The sequence below is a fragment of the Lolium perenne genome, chromosome 5, assembly GCF_019359855.2.
Source record: "Lolium perenne isolate Kyuss_39 chromosome 5, Kyuss_2.0, whole genome shotgun sequence".
NCBI classification, from domain to species: Eukaryota; Viridiplantae; Streptophyta; class Magnoliopsida; order Poales; family Poaceae; genus Lolium; species Lolium perenne.
The window spans coordinates 210,441,030-210,460,487 of NC_067248.2; the positions used below are offsets into that span (position 1 = coordinate 210,441,030).

At 45.8% G+C, this 19,458-nt stretch overlaps 1 pseudogene; it reads right to left on the reverse strand.

Moving 5' to 3' along the window:
• Positions 1 to 292: 292 nt before the first annotated feature.
• Positions 293 to 1,371, reverse strand: LOC139831735 (protein ALP1-like; annotated as a pseudogene).
• Between the last annotated feature and the right edge of the window lie 18,087 nt (positions 1,372 to 19,458).

Here is a 19,458-nt window from a genome sequence, read left to right on the forward strand (position 1 = left end):
ACTGCACGCCAGCAAGCATTTTTCTGGCGCCGTACTACTGCTCATATTCATTCATACCACTTGTATTTCACTATCTCTTCGCCGAACTAGTGCACCTATTAGGTGTGTTGGGGACACAATAGGCTTCTTGCTTTGTGGTTGCAGGGTTGCATGAGAGGGATATCTTTGACCTCTTCCTCCCTGAGTTCGATAAACCTTGGGTGATCCACTTAAGGGAAACTTGCTGCTGTTCTACAAACCTCTGCTCTTGGAGGCCCAACACTGTCTACAAGAATAGAAGCACCCGTAGACATCAGTGCTTCGCAGAGAACTCGTTGAGGTGGTACCTTGTTTTCCTGGAGGGAGGTAGAATTCCAGGTCAGCATGCATATCCAGCATCTCCAAGGTAGAACTTACCGTCAGGGATTTGCAACCCATCAAGCCTTGACAAGCCATTGGCCAGGATGCTCGCATCATGAGCTGAACCCTCCCATCCAGCAAGCACGTAGGTGAACCTCATATCGAAATCCACAGCTGCTAGCACGTTCTGGCTGGTGTAGTGCTTCCTCCCGTGGAATGCTACAAAAATTGATCTCGGTACCTTTGCAGTGACATGAGTACCATCAATAGCCTCAATGCAATCATGTAAAAAAATAGCACACAGTCATATTTCTGACAGTACCACACATCTGATAGGTAGAAGGAACATGATTCTGTACTCACTCTGAAATAGGGGAACCACCTGTAGCTGTTCTTGATCTTGGTTGGTGTGTTCATTGATGCTGGCTTGATCATTTCACCTCTGAGCTCCCCAATTGCGTACAAGACCTGCTGGAAGTACCGAGAGATAGTCTCCGTGGATCGCCTGAATGTGTTATGGATGACTCTTACCTCTGGTTATGGCCGACGACATGAAGAAATATTGCAACTTGTTCTTCGACAGTTGTGTGGATGCTATCAGTTAGCAGTCCTCTACCCCTGAACGTTTTCATAAGTGCATAGAAAGGAGCTCTTCTCATCCGTAGCGTCTGGATAGCCTCTGTGTCGTTGCAGTTGTAGATGTTGTTTAGGTTGGCAATCCTCTCCTGATCTCGTTGTAACATAGGTCCGTAAGTCACACGAGGATAAGCAGCATGTCTAACTTCTCTCTTTTGCACCATCAGGATACATGCTTGTATGCAAATGATGAGTGCTGCGGCGTGATGCACAAGATGGAGCTGGTCGGTACGAACATGAATCCCCCTTACCTCCGTCATGGCGGACGAAGGACGCGGCCGAAAGCCGCCGCATATGTGCGCAGGCTCCGCCGCGGCTGGAGAAGAGGACCCTGGTCCGGCACCGAAGACCGAAGGGAGATGCGCGCTGCCAGATCTGGGTCGCCACCGCCGCCATCGGTGCGAAATTTGGGGAAGGGAAAATTTTGGAGGGGGCTAATGGAGAGGGTAACCGAAGAGGGAGGTTACCCCTATCTTTGTCGTGCAACGCCGTTGGGATTTCGGCTTCTCCCGCCATGTCGAGGTGGAGCTCCCGCGCGAACGGCGTTGTCGAAATTCGTCTCACCCGGGCCTGGCCCTGGAGAAACTGTCAAACCGAGCGTTCCTCCGGGTCCTGTCCCAGGGGTGCTTTAAAACCCGTGCTATGCAAGAACGCGAGTGCGCCAAGGAAACCAAACTGCCCAAAAAAATGTTGATCCGATGCGAGCCAATTAGCGTCCAGCAACCAAACGCGCCCTATACATATACTACTCCGCACCAGCCGTATATGTATGTGCATGCATGCAAGACAATACACGTCTGATCTATCGCGCACCTACGTACGTACAGGAGACCCAGACACGAGCGGATCAGGGCATCTCTAGCGGCGCGACGCATTTCGGACGTCTAAATTGTCCGCTCGCGTCCGTTTGCGTCGCCTGGCGGACGCCAAAATGACTACGAGGGGCGAAATGTCCGTTTGCGTCGGGGGCTACCTCCAGCGACCCGACGCATTTTGGACATGCAAATGTTTTTTTTGTGCTACTTCTTTTCAATTTTGTTCCATGATTAAGTTTTAAACGCGAAAAAGTTATACTGTCATGTTGGTCGAATCGAATAGATTATAGCCTAAACAATTAACCGGATACTTCAATCGACTAGATTCAAACATATTTAATATACAAAGAAGAAGAAAATTATAAACATATAAACTAAAACTATTTTTTGGCCTTCTTGTTAGAAGGCCCTGCCTCGTCGTCGAAACTCCTGCGCCTCTTGCTTATCACCTCCTCGTCGGAACTGAAGGACGACGCGCCCGTCGAGGAGTTGAAACTGGAAGAAATGGCGTCTTCGTCCTCGTCGTCAGTGAACGGACGACGACGCGCCGCCCGCGCCAGCGCCCTGGACTTCTTCCTTGCCGCCGCCTTGTCGTCCGCCGCCTCCTGCGCCTCCAACCGGGCGAACTTGCTGTCGGAGTCCTCCTCCTCCTCCTGGCCCTCCTCCTCGTCCTCGGCGTCGCTGGCAGCGCCGCCTCCGTCCTCCTCCTGGCCTTCGCTGCCATTGCCGCCTCCGTCCTCCTCGTCCTCACTCGGCGTGGAGGCAGGGTCGCTGGGCGTGGAGCCCGGATCGCTTGGCGTCGCAGGGGATTCCCACCAATGCAGAAATCCGGGCGACTTGCCCTCGCTCTCCGAGTCGGACGGCAGCGTGTAGTCGCTCATGGCGTGCCGGTGTTGGAGAAGAAGAAGAAGAGGAAGAAAAAGGAGGCGGTTGAACTTGAATTACCGTAGACGCGGGGGCTATAATGTGCGCGGATTAACGGCGGCACGTATAACGAAGAGGCCGGCGGTTGCTCTTCCGCTGCGGTTCGGCGCTCCATTGATCGCCGCGGTTGCCACACCGGCGCGCGTTGTGAATTCGAGGCCGATCGAACCTAGGTCGCTGCCAGGCGGGCCCGTGGGGAAGCGAGCGGACGCTCGGCGCGACCGTCGAGCGTCGCGGAGACGCAAACCTGGCGCATATTTGGGCTAGGTTTGCGTCTCCGCGGACGGTCCGGTCACTTTCCGTCGCGCCGCTGGAGAGGGTGCCAGACGCATTTTCAGTCAAAGCAGATGCAAACGGTCGCTCAGCGTCCGTTTGGGTCGCGCCGCTGGAGATGCCCTCAGTGGTACCCAGCCGGGCCAGCCGGCGTCACGTGGCGAGTTTGGCGCGGCGGAGGACCATCGCGCGTCCGGCGAGGGCTGCCTCCTGCGACGGTGCTCGCCCGTCGCTGTGCGCCGTGGACCGGGGTCTGGTCGGATCTGGCCGCTTCGTTCCGAGCGGTGCACCGAATATATGATATCGCTACTACCAGTCTACCAGTCAGATCGATCGAGCCTGACTCTGACAGCAATACGCTGGTCGCTAGCTAAGCTGGCTGGCTACAACGAGTTAATTTTATCACGGTTACGTGTACGGTTTACTGCCACGTCGATACGTTTGAAATAGGGATGTTTTCGCTGGTCCACTGAGCCGAACGCATGCATGCGTCGTTGGCTCCCTGGTCAAGGAACGGTACGGAGTTTCCTTGCCGTAAAGATGAACGGTACGGTGTGATTGTGTGAATGCGATCAAGTACACCAGCCAGCGCGCGACGATGTTATACACTCTCACAATCTCACGTAGTCACGTGTACTGTTCTTTCCCAAGGAAAGAAGTCCAAATTGAATCTTGAACTGGTATAGGGGCCGCTTCAGTGCTCCCTAACCGAAGTTGAGGGGTTATGTGCCAGTATGACTTGCTATTGATGCCTCGTAGATGGACATCAGATAGTCGCTTGATAGGCTGCACAGTGAATGCATTGACAACTCTTCCGATGAAGAGTCTGAGCAAACATCGCAGCTCATGGTTGCTGCGACATCCGTCTTCCACGAGCACCATGTCGACAAAGGGCTTCCAAGGAAACTTTTATTTGTTAATTGTGGAGTATGCTCTATGTATTTTAAATTCTTGATGCATCTAGACTTTCGTCTTTATTTGGTTGTAATAATAAAAAAATAGAACCTCTATTTTTGTTGTTTTTTATGGCTGATTTGTTTCATATATTATACATTTTCGGTGCAAATAACACTGAACCAGCTTCGCTGAATAGAATGTGTTGAGCCGCTGAAGGCACTACTAGACGCATGCAAACGGACAATGGTGTCCCGACGACCATTTTCGCGTCCGCGACCTAACGCAAACGGACACGTGCGGTCATTTTTAGGGTTCGAAATGTGTCGAGGCAGTGTAGATGCCCGAAATGTTGGCGGCCGTCCTGCCTCCTTGTCGAGGGTGGTTATCCTCTCATCCATGATCATACCATTTCCCTACCCAATCGATATGTATTCGCTGTGAACCAATAAACTTAAATAATGAAATGAAGTGCGAAAAGTGTTTTTGACACATGAGCATTAGTGCTCCTGCTTTTCAAAAATTATATTTTTTGAATTCTAAAAAATTGAAATTAAATATCCACATACATATAAACATTATGATGACACGGCATGAAGTTGGGAGAAAAATATGTTGTATTTTGAGCTGTACAAAAAGACAAATTTCTGACAAATATATGCCCCTATAAGTAGCCACAAATTTTTTTTCCTGTAGCTCAAAATATAATGCAATTTCTACCAAAACTGTGCACGAATATTCATGACATATGTATGTATTTACGGAATAAATGTGACGATTTTTTGAAACACAGACATACAGTTTTTAAATATTTTAAAAACCAGCAGCACTGGTGATCACGTGCACCAAATCTGTTTCCAATGAAGTGGCCATATGCATCAAAGGAAGCAGAGGCCGGGGATTACATACATGGTATTGTACTACTAGCTACAAGAGCAGCATAGTAGTCGATAGACACGTCTTTAATTTTTGCAACACTTAATTTTTTGGTTCAAACAAGTGATATCTGCTGCAAACGGAACGGTACATGAATGGAGCCCATACCTCCTGCATCTAAGTAAATCATGTATGGTACAAGCCATGTTCTTCAGATTTGGTCTCTCTCCAAGCATTCGAACATACGACCCAATTCAAATACCTATCCACATCTCATTGTGGACCTCTGCGGGGTTTATCTTAATGATTGGACACAATTTTAAATTTTTCCTCTGGGTTCAGCAGAAGTACCACCGTACTAGTCACAGCTCAGAAACGCGGATGCACGCAGAGGCCCCATTTTTACCGAGTTATCTGTGCTCGCTGGGCTCAGACCATCAGAGATTCAGAGCACATACGTTCACCACGAATGAATGGAAGTAATGAGACCCAACTGCTCTACAGGGAAACAAATCTACCCTAAGCAACAGGCTCTGAATCACACTTATCTCAGAGTCATCAAGCGTTTGGCAGGGACCAATCACTGGGAGAACAGTCCTAGCCTTCCACAAGCAGCCTCCAGGCTCACGCTCGAACAGACGGCAGCTGACACAAGATTCCCTGTGGCATCGCAAATGCAAGTGGTCACTGGCCAGTTACTGAATATAATTACTACTCCCGGCCAAAACTGGCTGCTATTTCCAATTAACATTGCCGGAAGGAAAGCTAGCTTAGCACAGATCTCGAGGATGTTTTATGGCCTGGAAGGCACAAGCACGGCTTTGTTTTTTCTTGCTCTCAATTAGTAGAGGTCAGCATGCTATGCTAGAAAGTGTTGCCCTACGCAGACGTAAAAAAGGGTAGTCTTTCTTCTAATCTGTCCCTCGCCGCAGCTCCTGGGCGCTTTCTGCCTGCGAAACAAATGGGGAAAATGATAGGGGTATTGACTTGCTAGTGTGTTTCGGAAAAAGGAATGCCTTTTCACCATGTGGCTTCTCCTTGCTTTGGTCTCCACAAAAGTGGAGAGATAAACGTATTGTAAAGATGTTTTAGATCTTGCGCTACGAGTCTAGGATCCCACGTAGACACAAACTTCCTCACTTTGTTTTACCTTTACTATTAACCTTTTACTTTGGAGGAGCACATTTTGTCAGTTAGGTTTATCCTGCACCACAAACACTTTGCAGTTTATGAATAAGATTGTTCATTGTAAATTTAACGAAACATCAGTGTTATGTTTGTGTCTAATATTATGCACGAGTTAAATCATATCAGAACTCTTGTAATATGTGTGGATATGTACAAATAGTATGGGAGTCAGACTCTTAAAACGTAGAACTCCTATATAAAACTGGGGTGTCACACAATATAACTTCTCACGACTTGATACACTAGTAGAGATTAGCTTATGGAGGTCATGTCTGTGACGTGGCAAGCTAAAAACACGTCACACTTAATATTTGTGGTATGGCGCATTTTGGTGTGCCACATGTATGGGCCTATCACTGGTGCCACACGATAGCAAAGTGGGCTCACAAGCCAAATCCGGTGGCCCAACCTCAGTGGCATGGTATTTTCTCAACACTCCACAAAGTATTTTCTATCTGTGGCGTATATATTTATGCAACTTCACTAGTTGTTCTTTAAAAATTGTAAAAAATATTTTATGTGTTAAAAAACAAATAAGAATAAAAAAGAACGGTTGTGAGGAGCCGGCCAGGCCGATGGTGGTGTGGTGAATCGGGCCACACCACTAGCGGCCCACTAACAAACATGCACTAGTAGAAAACATACCTTTCGTCGGGCCCTTTGGTCCCGGCTGTGTCCTAGGCGGGACCAAAGGCCTCGCCACGTCGCCCGAATCCGCCCAATCGTACAGCACCCACAGGTCCCGGTTTGTATCCCAAACCGGGACTAAAGGGTTTTGCGGCACACTGCGCCTACGGTACCCCCTTTAGTCCCGGCTGGTGACACGCGCCGGGACTTAAAGTCAAACGCTTCGTTCCCGCGGAAGCCGATCGTGTCGCCATTACTGGCGTCGAAATCGAGCGTCACGCGCGCGCGCCTGGGAATCTGAGCCACCGCACCGGCGCCGGCGGCCAGCCACGGGAATTGATCACCCGGTGGCTGGCCTATTCATCTCCATCTTCCTTTGCTTTATATGCTCACATCTTCTCCACCATTGTCACACACAACATTCTTCCATCTCACATCTCCTCCACCAATGAAAAAAAAACTCTCCTCTTCGTCGACGTTTCAGACTCAATGAAGCACCTCGCGTGCGACCCGGCTCCTCGAACTCGGGTGTACCACCTGATGGCGGAAGGGATGTCGTTCAAGGTCACGGGCTCTCCGTGCAAGAAAGGTGGAGAAGTGGATCGGCGCCGTGAAGAGGGACTCTCTCGACAACGCACCAATCAAGTGTGTCGGCTTGGATTGCGAGTTCACTAACCCTCACGAGGGTGATTAGCGCGCCGCCGTCCTTCAGCTCTCGGTGGCATCCGGGAATTTGGTCTTCCAGATTTGACATGCTAATGAAGTGCCACAAGTTCTCAAGGAGTTCTTGCAAGATGGGAACATCAGATTCTGCGGGGCGGCTATCGACAAGGATGTGAAGATGCTGAGTCCGTACGGTATTCATATTACTTCTACGTACGACCTCCAGAAGATACTCCCGAATCCCACAAATAATCACATTCCAAGTCTATATGATCTGGCGAATTCTATTATTGGGACAAATCTTGAGAAGAAGAAGAGGATGAAGTACAAGAAGAAGGATGCCGTGAAAGAAAAATAAGATGAACTCATATTTGGGTGGGCCAATGTTCCATTAAGCTACGAGCAAGTGCGTTATGCCGTGCTGGACGCTCGTCTGGGCTTCGAGATGGCTAGGAGGCATTGGATGCTAGTTGGCTACAATAGCCATGTTGATCGTTGATACGTCTCCAACGTATCTATAATTTCTGATGTTCCATGCTTGTTTTATGACAATACCTACATGTTTTGTTCACACTTTATGATGATTTTATGCGTTTTCCGGAACTAACCTATTGACGAGATGCCGAAGTGCCAGTTCCTGTTTTCTGCTGTTTTTGGTTTCAGAAATCCTAGTAAGGAAATATTTTCGGAATTGGACGAAATCAACGCCCAGCATGTTATAATTCCACGAAGCTTCCAGAACACCCGAGAGGGACCGGAGGAGGGCCACAGGGGGCCCACACATGAGGCTGGCGCGGCCCAGGGGGGGCGCCCTATTGTGTGGCGGCTCTGTAACCCCTCCGACTCCGCCTCTTCGCCTATAAGAAGCCCCCTGACCTAAATCTTCGATACGAATAAGCCACGGTACGAGAAACCTTCCAGAGCCGCCGCCATCGCGAAGCCAAGATCTGGGGGACAGAAGTCTCTGTTCCGGCACACCGCCGGGATGGGGAAGTGCCCCCGGAAGGCATCTCCATCGACACCACCGCCATCTTCATCACCGCTGCTGTCTCCCATGAGGAGGGAGTAGTTCTCCCTCGAGGCTAAGGGCTGTACCGGTAGCTATGTGGTTAATCTCTCTCCTATGTACTTCAATACAATGATCTCATGAGCTGCCTTACATGATTGAGATTCATATGAGCTTTGTATCACTATTAATCTATGTGCTACTCTAGTGATGTTATTAAAGTACTCTATTCCTCCTCCATGATGTAATAGTGACAGTGTGTGCATCATGTAGTACTTGGCGTAGTTTATGATTGTAATCTCTTGTAGATTATGGAGTTAACTATTACTATGATAGTATTGATGTGATCTATTCCTCCTTTCATAGTCTGTCGGTGACGGTGTGCATGCTATGTTAGTACTTGGTATAATTGCGTTGGTCTATCATGCACTCTAAGGTTATTTAAATATGAATATCGAATATTGTGGAGCTTGTTAACTCCGGCATTGAGGTGCTCTTGTAGCCCTACACAATTAGTGGTGTTCATCATCCAACAAGAGAGTGTAGAGTGGTTTTATTATGTGATCAATGTTGAGAGTGTCCACTAGTGAAAGTATGATCCCTAGGCCTTGTCTCCGAATAGAAAAGTCACACCACAAAGATTCCTATCTCCCACTTCAACTGCACGCCAGCAAGCATTTTCTGGCGCCGTTGTCACTGTTTGTTTACTGTTCCACTGCATGTTTACTCGCAGCCATATTTTATTCAGATTGCTATTACGACTCATATACATCCATATTACTTGCATCTCATTATCTCTTCGCCGAACTAGTGCACCTATACATCTGACAAGTGTATTAGGTGTGTTGGGGACACAAGAGACTTCTTGCATTGTGATCGCAGGGTTGCTTGAGAGGGATATCTTTGACCTCTTACTCCCTGAGTTCGATAAACCTTGGGTGATCCACTTAAGGGAAAACTTGCTGCTGTTCTACAAACCTCTGCTCTTGGAGGCCCAACACTGTCTACAGGAAAAGAAGCGTGAGTAGACATCAAGCTATTTTCTGGCGCCGTTGCCGGGGAGGAAAGGTAAAAGGCACTCACACTCCGGTCCCAGGTAACTAAGTTATTTTCTGGTACCGTTGTAAGTGCTCGAAGCTATTTCCTTTAGATCCTGCAATTGCATCTTTTTGTTTCTTGTTTTTATTTCACTAGTTAGGCATAATGGAAAGTAACAGTGAGCTTTTGAAGCTATTTCCTGAGTTAAGACATGGATGGTTTGATGCGAAAATTAAAAAACCTATGGAACATATTAGTATGAACACTTTGAACACCATTGTTGCTAATGATATGGAAAATTCTAAGCTTGGGGAAGCTGGTTTTGATGAGCATGATATTTTTAGTCCCCCAAGAATTGAGGAGAAAATTTTCGATGATACTTTGCCTCCTATTTATGATGATTATAATGATAGTGGTCTTTTGGTGCCACCTACTATGGAGAGTAAATTTTATTATGATTACAATATGCCTCCTATATTTGATGATGAGAATAATAATGATAGCTACTTTGTTGAATTTGCTCCCACTACAATTAATAAGGATGACTATGCTTATGTGGAGAGTAATTATTTTATGCATGACACTCATGATAAGAATGTTTCATTTGATAGTTATATTGTTGAGTTTGTTCATGATGCTACTGAAAATCTTTATGAGAGACAAAAATATGGTTGTAGAAGTTTTCATGTTACTAAAACACCTCTCTTTTTGCTGAAAATCTTGAAGTTGCACTTGTCTAGTCTTTCTATGCTTGTTGCATTATGCTTCATGAATTTATTTGTGTACAAGATTCCTATACATAGGAAGTGGGTTAGACTTAAGGGATTTCTATTTTCGTGCCCTCCGTTCCTTAGTTGTGCTCAGTTTTCCCCAGCTCCTTAGTTTTTCCTCAGTTTTCCCCAAGTGCTTGTTTGAAACCCGCAGAAGGCAGCTCAGACGGCAGGATTCCCGTTAAGTTGACCGCTCCGTGCTGACGTGTGGGGCCGCGTCGTGTGGGCCCGCGTCGCGTGGGGCTGGTAGAAAGGGACCGCGTGGGACAGGACGAGATAGCGTTTGGTTGCACGTGAGCAGGAGCTGGGTTTTGTCTCTCTCGGCCATTGGCATTTCCCTTTTAAGAGTACCTTTTCTGCCTCCTTCTCTCTGCCTTTTTTCACATAATTAGTATCAAATCTAGAGAAGCTTGCATTTCTGTCTTTCTTCAATTATTATTTGTGCCTTTTGGCCCTGGTTGTTTTCCCAATATGGCAGCAAATCTAGTAGGGAGCCCAATCTAGTACTCCATCTGGTCCATATGTATGTAGTTAAATCTAGAAGCAAATCTACAGGGAATGTACGATAAATTCACAAGGTCTATAGTAGAATAGGGATAGATAATATAGATAATAAGCTGCATTCAGGAGCCAAACATAGTAGGGTTCGAGGTTCTTCACAGGCGACAAAGACCATCATACTAACAACATAACAACGAGGGATCCCTAGCTAACAACAAAGGGATCCCAACAACAAAATGGAGGAGGCAGCAGCAGCACACGTCCAGGACTCCGCCTACCCCATCTGCCTCTGCCTCCACTTGTTGCTCCCCTTGGGAGCCTTGGGCTTGAGCGGAGGCATGCGCCCGCCGGAGATCTCCACCCGCTGGATGCTGCGGAGGTGCATGCCGAGCGCCAAGTGCTTGGCGCGGAAGGAGTTGGGGTTCACCGACGCGCCGACCTTGGGGTTGGTGTGGCCGATGTTCTCGGCATGCGTGAGGACGCGATTGAAGTCGGTGCCGCCGAGCCTCCTAGTGCGAAGGGGCACCTGTAGACACCCTTGGCGACGTCGAGGTAGGAGACATCTTGGCCGACCTGCAGCCTCCGCAGCACTGGCGAGTCTTGACGTCATGGTGCTCGTCGTCGCTGCCGACGTCGCCGCCGCACAGCTGATCCATATCAAACGGGAATTTATTAGTGAATGAGTTGCAAACGTGCATGATAACAAAGTTAGGAAAAACAGAGGCAGCCTCAGTTAGAGTGGACACGATTATATGTCTACAGGGACGGTGTAAGCGAACCAAAGCTCATGCACAACAGATTTGTACACAGAAATGGGTCGCTTAACCCTCCTGTAAAAATCTGTGCCCACCGATTCATCATAGGCAAAGAAACAGATTCCAGATCTGAACTTGAACACATTCCAGATTATTTGCAAAATTAAACGGTTGATATCTTTTGATTCGTGCATAAAATAACCGATTGAGATCCTATGATTACTTGCATAAATTAACTGATTGAGATCCCATTATTACTTGCATAAATTAACCGAACGGCCGAAACCCAAATCTTGAACGAAATCAAGGAGGGATCAAAGCAAAATGGAATAAAATCGGCGCAAATATTAGCCCAATACTCATCCATCCACAGATCCATCTACACCAGCACAAATAGGGTTCAAAAAGGAATGGGGAACAAAAAAGGAAGCAAACCGTAGTTACCTCGTTCCATGGGTCCTCTATGGAGGTGTCGTAGCGGTTCGGGGGCGGGACGTACGGCACCGGCTCGTAGGGGTCCCATCCCGGCGGGATCTGACCGCGACCGGCGGCAGCAGCCTCCGATGCACCGGCGGAGGCGGCGGCGACGTCCGTTGAGGGGACGGCGGCGACGTCTGTTGAGGGGACGGCATCGAAGAGGGAGGCGTCGCGCTTGGAGCCGACGGCGCCGTGGACGATGGGATTGGCATTCTCCTTGTCCATCTCGCCGGCAGAGGAGAGGGAGAGGGAGAGGGTTTTTTGCTTTGGAGAAGATGATGGGACGTGAGAGAGGCGGCGTTGCGTAGGCGAGTGAGAGTGACAGAGATAGTGGGAGGAGGCGTCTATAAAGGCAAGGGGTGGTTAATGCGACCCGCGTCCTACGCGTCCACCGCTGCACGTCTGCACGTCTTGGACTTCTGCAATGCGCCACGCGTCCACGATTGCACGTATTCGACTTCTGCACCGCGACCGGCGTCTACGCGTCAAATATTGCACGTCTTTCATTTCTGCACCGCAACACGCGTCCTCGAGTCTAACCCTGGAAATTTAGATATACTCAGGTATAACCTCGAGCATTATACTAGCATTTTTTGTGTGCTCAGTTTTCCCCTTGAGTGCTAATACTGGCTAGTGCAATATGCTCAGTTTTACCCTCAAGTAGCTGGTCAACAGACAGTCAACAAATGGGATTAACTAGTTAAATGAGTCATTTAATGTGCAAAAATTCCGAAAAATAGTGGCACATACTCATGGAGTCTTCACCACAAATTGCCAGTTCTCAAAACATAGATAAGTCATAGATAAATCAAGTTTTACCACAAATTGCCACTTCTCAAAGGCCTTCTCAAATCACCTAGTAGCTATGAAGGTGCATGGTTTTCCACAATAAGCCCTTCCCAAAACAGCTTTCCCCAAAACATACTTTGTCTAAATGAGGCCACAATTCTCACACTCATGTATATTTGTATTGCAAATAGTTTGAGATAGGCCAAGATGGGTTTTATTCTACAAAACACGCATTTTCCATTTTTTAAATCTCATATTTGAATCCCTTAGTCACATTTATTACATAGGTGCCCTTGGTGTCTTGATTCTACTCACTTATGCCCTCACCCTCCACACATTCTCCCACACGTGCAACTCTGCCCTGATTGGTCTCGCCCATGTCACGCGGATCGTGCCCGCCGCCCGTTGATCGTATGATCTAACGGGCAGGATAACCCCTCTCTCTCTCTATCTGCGGTTACCTTCCACTCTCTAAGTATGCTAAAGGGCGGTTTTCTGTATTTATTTTCACGCGCTAAAAATTATAAACTCTTTTAGGCATTACTTTTCACGCAAAAAATGATAAACCATCACCGATTTGTTGTAGCCATAAATTTTCACGAAAAAAATGATAAACCGTCACCGATTTGTTGTAGCCATTAATTTTCACGAAAATCCCAAATGATAAACCATCACCGATTTGTTGTAGCCATTAATTTTCACGCAAAAAATGATAAACCATCACCGATTTGTTGTATCCATTACTTTTCACGCAAAAAATGATAGACCATCACCGATTTCTTGTAGCCATTACTATTCACGGTAAAAATGATAAACGAACCAATCTATCTATCTCTGTATTTGAAGTTTGGAAGGGTTCACCATCTAGTTATGTTAACTTTCGAGGTTTTGACCTGAAAACAAATGAGTATTATAAAGGGAAATAAAAGTTCAAAAAATGTAAAAACGAAACAATCTACCTATCTTTGTATAGAAGATCGTCTGTATGATTTTTGAGGTCATTTAGAGAAGGTAGAAAAAAATCCCCTTTGAGAAGGTCGAAAAAACCTAACTTGTTACAAAAGCTGGTTTCAGTGAGACCTAACCAAATTTGGCATACATTATGCCATATCTATAACAACAAGGAATATCTAAAAGGGAAAGTTTCACAAAATTTGAAATTTATGGCGAAAATGATGCCATACATGATGCTGTTTTTCGAGGTTTTGACCTGAAAATCAATTGGATATTATAAAGGGAAATAAAAAGTTCGAAAAATATAAAAACGAAACAATCTATCTATCTATGTATAGAAGATCAGCTGTATGAAATTTGAGGTCATTTAGAGGAGGTAGAATAAATCACCTTGTTAGAAAAGCTGGTTTCAGTGAGACGAAACGGCATGCGTTTAAGCAAAGTGATTTTTTCGAACATCTCCAAATGATCCCAAATTTTCCATACATGATGCCATACGTGTAACAACAAGAAACCCTATCTAAAAAGTGTCAAAAAAGTATGCCCAACCGTATAGCTCTATCAAAAAGAACCTCACCATGGCGCTAGTATAATTTTGGGCTTAGTTACAAACTTTCGTTACCTAACCTTCAACACGAAACTTGTTTCAAATCACTTTTGGCGTACAAGAAACAAATCCCTCCTTGATTCGAGCACCACAGCCTCCAAACTTTGCCGATGTCGATATCGGCATGGTCAGAACGGCTATGCTCGACGCCACTGCTAGGTCACCGTCGGGATGCACCCTCAATCCCGTCCCCTCATTCGATCACTGACACACCAGAGATACCACCGAGGCCAATGCCGAACGTACATGCTGATGCCAATGCCGAACATGCATCCACGCCGATGTGGACACGGCCACGCCGCCCCGCTATGTTGGACGCCATAGACCACCGCGAGGTCTTTCCCTTCGCCACCACACTCTTCTAGCACCCATCTATACACGCCAGAAAGGAGATACACTAGTTTTCTCTACATTGCTCGCGTTCGTGTCGGACACGGTCAGTCAAAGTTTTGAGGTAGTCGTCGATGTCGTTGACCATTTCTTCTCTTCTTTGCATGGTTAAACGCGTCTAGTTCATATCTATCTAATGCATCTGGTCTCGCCTCATGCAGTTCTTTGTGGACGTCGATCTCATCTCGGCACTCCGCAGGCCACCTCCTCCGTGCCATCGCTGTAGAGCTCCGTTTAAAAATCTATTCCTACCCGTGTATTGCCCCTTGTATCAGCGTCATGGCCCACTTGTCATTCGATATACCGAAGCCCCACTCGTGCGTGTTTTGGTCAGGGATACAGCGATGCTTACGGTCAAACAAAGATGGATGGTCTGACGTGTCTTTGCGGGCTCTACGTGGCCCCACTAGTCAGAAGATAACGGTCAACCGTCGGGCAACCGGCCGTTACAGCATCTGTGATGGTTTCAGACAAGGTCTTGGGGAAAACTGAGAAAAAACTAAGGAGCTGGGGAAAACTGAGCACAACTAAGGAACCGAGGGCACGAAAATAGAAATCCCTAGACTTAAATGTGTTTTAAATTTGCTTTTTGATGCTCTCTTCTGCTTCAACTCCTATTTCTTGCGAGTGCATCATTAAAATTGATGAGCCCATCTTAATGGCTATAAAGAAAGCACTTCTTGGGAGATAACCCATGTTTTTATTTTGCTACTGTTTTGTTGTGTCTTGGAAGTTGTTACTACTGTAGCAACCTCTCCTTATCTTAATTTTGTTGCATTGTTGTGCCAAGTGAAGTTTTTGATAGTAAGGTTGATACTAGATTTGGATTACTGCGCAGAAACAAATTTCTGTCTGTCACGAATTTGGGCAGTGTTCTCTGTAGGTAACTCAGAAAAATCTGCCAATTTACGTGCGTGATCCACAGATATGTACGCAACTTTCATTCAATTTGAGCATTTTCATCTGAGAAAGTCCAGTGCCTCTAAAAAATTCGTCTTTACGGACTGTTCTGCTTTGACAGATTCTGCCTTTTATTTCGCATTGCCTCTTTTGCTATGTTGGATGGATTTCTTTGTTCCATTAACTTCCAGTAGCTTTGTGCAATGTCCAGAAGTGTTAAGAATGATTGTGTCACCTCTGAACATATGAATTTTTGATTATGCACTAACCCTCTAATGAGTTTGTTTTGAGTTTGGTGTGGAGGAAGTTTTCAAGGGTCAAGAGAGGAGGATGATACAATATGATCAAGAAGAGTGAAAAGTCTAAGCTTGGGGATGCCCCCGTGGTTCATCCCTGCATATTTCAAGAAGACTCAAGCGTCTAAGCTTGGGGATGCCCAAGGCATCCCCTTCTTCGTCAACAATTTATCAGGTTTCTTCTCTTGAAACTATATTTTTATTCGGTCACATCTTATGTGCTTTACTTGGTGCGTCTGTGTGTTTTATTTTTGTTTTGTTATTTTCATTCTCTGAATAAATTCATGCTTGTGTGGGAGAGAGACACGCTCCGCTGGTTCATATGAACACATGTGTTATTAGTTTTTAATGTTCATGGCGAAGGTTGAAACTGCTTCGTTAATTGTTATATGGTTGGAAACAGAAAATGCTACATGTGGTAATTGGTATGATGTCTTGAATAACTTGATACTTGGCAATTGTTGTGCTCAAATAGATCATGTTTAAGCTCTTGCATCATATACTTAGCACCTATTAGTGAAGAAATACATAGAGCTTGCTAAAATTTGGTTTGCATGATTGGTCTCTCTAAGGTCTAGATATTTTCTAGTAAGGGTTTGAGCAACAAGGATGACAGTGTAGAGTTTTATAATGCTTGCAATATGTTTTTATGTGAGTTTTGCTGTACCGGTTCATACTTGTGTTTGCTTCAAATAACCTTGCTAGCCTAAGCCTTGTATTGAGAGGGAATACTTCTCATGCATCCAAAATCCTTGAGCCAAACACTATGCCACTTGTGTCCACCATACCTACCTACTACATGGTATTTCTCCGTCATTCCAAAGTAAATTGCTTGAGTGCTATCTTTAAACACTTCAAAAGTTATTACCTCTTATTTGTGTCAATGTTTTATAGCTCATGAGGAAGTATGTGGTGTTTATCTTTCAATCTTGTTGGGAAACTTTCACCAATGGACTAGTGGCTTCATCCGCTTATCCAATAATTTTGCAAAAAGAGCTGGCAATGGGGTTCCCAGCCCCGATTTAATTAACCTTCATAATTTTACAAAAATAGACACTCCTCCATGGTATGTGATTGTTGGACGGCACCCGAGGATTCGGTTAGCCATGGCTTGAGAAAGCAAAGGTGGGGAGGAGTGTCATCTAAACAAAACTAAAATAAAAAGGCACTCCTTCATGGTATGAGATTGTTGGCAGGCACCCAAGGATTCGGTTAGCCATGGTTTGTGAAAGCAAGGTTGGAAGGAGTGCCACCCAAAAATAAAAATGTTTCATGGGAGCCGCTCTTTGAAGGTTTGTCTAGCAAGGGGGATAGAGTACCCACTACCATTCGTTGACAACAACAAACACCTCTCAAAATTTACTTTTATGCTCTCTTTATTGTTTTCAAAATAAAAGCTCTAGCACAAATATAGCAATCAATGCTTCCCTCTGCGAAGGGCCATTCTTTTACCTTTTATGTTGAGTCAGTTTACCCACTTCTTTCTGTCTTAGAAGCAAACACTTGTGTTAACTGTGCATTTATTCTTACATACTTGCATATTTGCATTCATCATATTACTTTATGTTGACAATTATCCATGAGATATACATGTTACAAGTTGAAAGCAACCGCTGAAACTTAATCTTTCTTTGTGTTGCTTCAATGCCTTTATTTAGAATCTATTGCTTTATGAGTTAACTCTTATGCAAGACTTATTGATGCTTGTCGTGAAAGTACTATTCATGAAAAGTCTTTGCTATATGATTCAATTGTTTACTCATTGTCTTTACCATTGCTTTGGATCGCTGCATTCATTACATGTGCTTACAATAGTATTGATCAAGATTATGACGGCATGTCACTTCAGAAATTATCTTTGTTATCGTTTACCTACTCGAGGACGAGTGGGAACTAAGCTTGGGGATGCTGATACTTCTCCAACGTATCTATAATTTCTGATGTTCCATGCTTGTTTTGTGACAATACCTACATGTTTTGTTCACACTTTATGATGATTTTATGCGTTTTCCGGAACTAACCTATTGACGAGATGCCGAAGTGTCATTTCCTGTTTTCTACTGTTTTTGGTTTCAGAAATCCTAGTAAGGAAATATTCTCGAAATTGGACGAAATCAACGCCCAGCATCTTATAATTCCACGAAGCTTCCAGAACACCCGAGAGGACCAGAGGAGGGCCACAGGGGGGCCCACACACGAGGCTGGCGCGGCCCAGGGGGGCACCCCCCTATTGTGTGGCGGCTCTGTAACCCCTCCGACTCCGCCTCTTCGCCTATAAGAAGCCCCCTGACCTAAATCTTCGATACGAATAAGCCACGGTACGAGAAACCTTCCAGAGCCGCCGCCATCGCGAAGCCAAGATCTGGGGGACAGAAGTCTCTGTTCCGGCACGCCGCCGGGACGGGGAAGTGCCCCCGGAAGGCATCTCCATCGACACCACCGCCATCTTCATCACCGCTGCTGTCTCCCATGAGGAGGGAGTAGTTCTGTAACACCCCAAATTTCAATAAAAAGAAAGTTAGAGAATTCCAGAGAGCAAAATTTCAAACAAACAAAAACTTTTTAATTTGCATATAGTACCATGCATAGGACTTGTGCATTTGATTGATATGCCATGATGATTGTTATTACTTGTATTTGCTATGCTCTAAAACCCTAATGTGATCATATGAAGATCACCAACCAAATAGATCAAAGAGGAAGAAATTCCAATAAATGAAAAACCCTAAAAACCCTAACATATGCCCTATGGCATTTTTATAAATTTTGACCCTAGACCATTTTGGTCTTCACCATTAGTTGAATAATGTTATTAAACACTTATTACAACTTTTGGAATCAAAGTTTCACAATTCAAATAAATTCCAAATGCAAAACTAGCTCACATATGATAATGGTCAAAACTGAACTTTATAGTCTGATCACTACTTTGAGCCATTGCCATTCAATTTTCTCAAACCAAATCTTGCTAACTCTTTGCACCATTTCAAAGTCAACATCAAGGTGAACAACTTTTGTAAAGATCACCATGCCAAAATCATTCTGGATCAAGAGCTATGCTCATCCAAAGTTTCAACTTTTTAACATATTCAACAATCTCCACTTATCCAATTTTTCCAAACTTTGAATTAAAACTTTTCCACCACCACCTCTAATCATCTCTGGTCAAATACAACTTATCTAAACACACACAATTCAAATTGGTCCACCTTTTGAATAAAATCAAATTTGGACAAATTCATCAATTTCCAAATATGGCACTATTACACACTATTGCAAATAGTGATTCTACCCCATCTAATCTACCCCAACCTACACCATTGTGTCCCCTGGTCCCCTTTCACTCTCAATGCAGCATAGAAACCCTAGAGGGGCAAGCATAGCGTGCATGTGCATGGCCATGCAGGCCATGCCACCCACGTCGAGCTCCCCCTCTCTTTCTTCTTCCCTGGCCATGGCCACCGTGCCAAAACGCACCACAACACCACCCTAGCACCGCCTACACTCGCCATGGTCGAAGGAGCAGCGACCACACGCCGGACGACGTGCGCCCAGAACGCGCTCACCATGCCGATGGCGTCGCGCATGGACACGCTCGCGGACGTCACTGGCCACGCGCCGCGCCACCACCTCACGCTCGCCCTGGCCCCTCCCTCGACGAGTTGAGCACCACCTCGCCACCTGGACGCCGCCAGACAGCACCTCGACCAGACCCTGGACCGCCGCCGCCGTAGACGGAG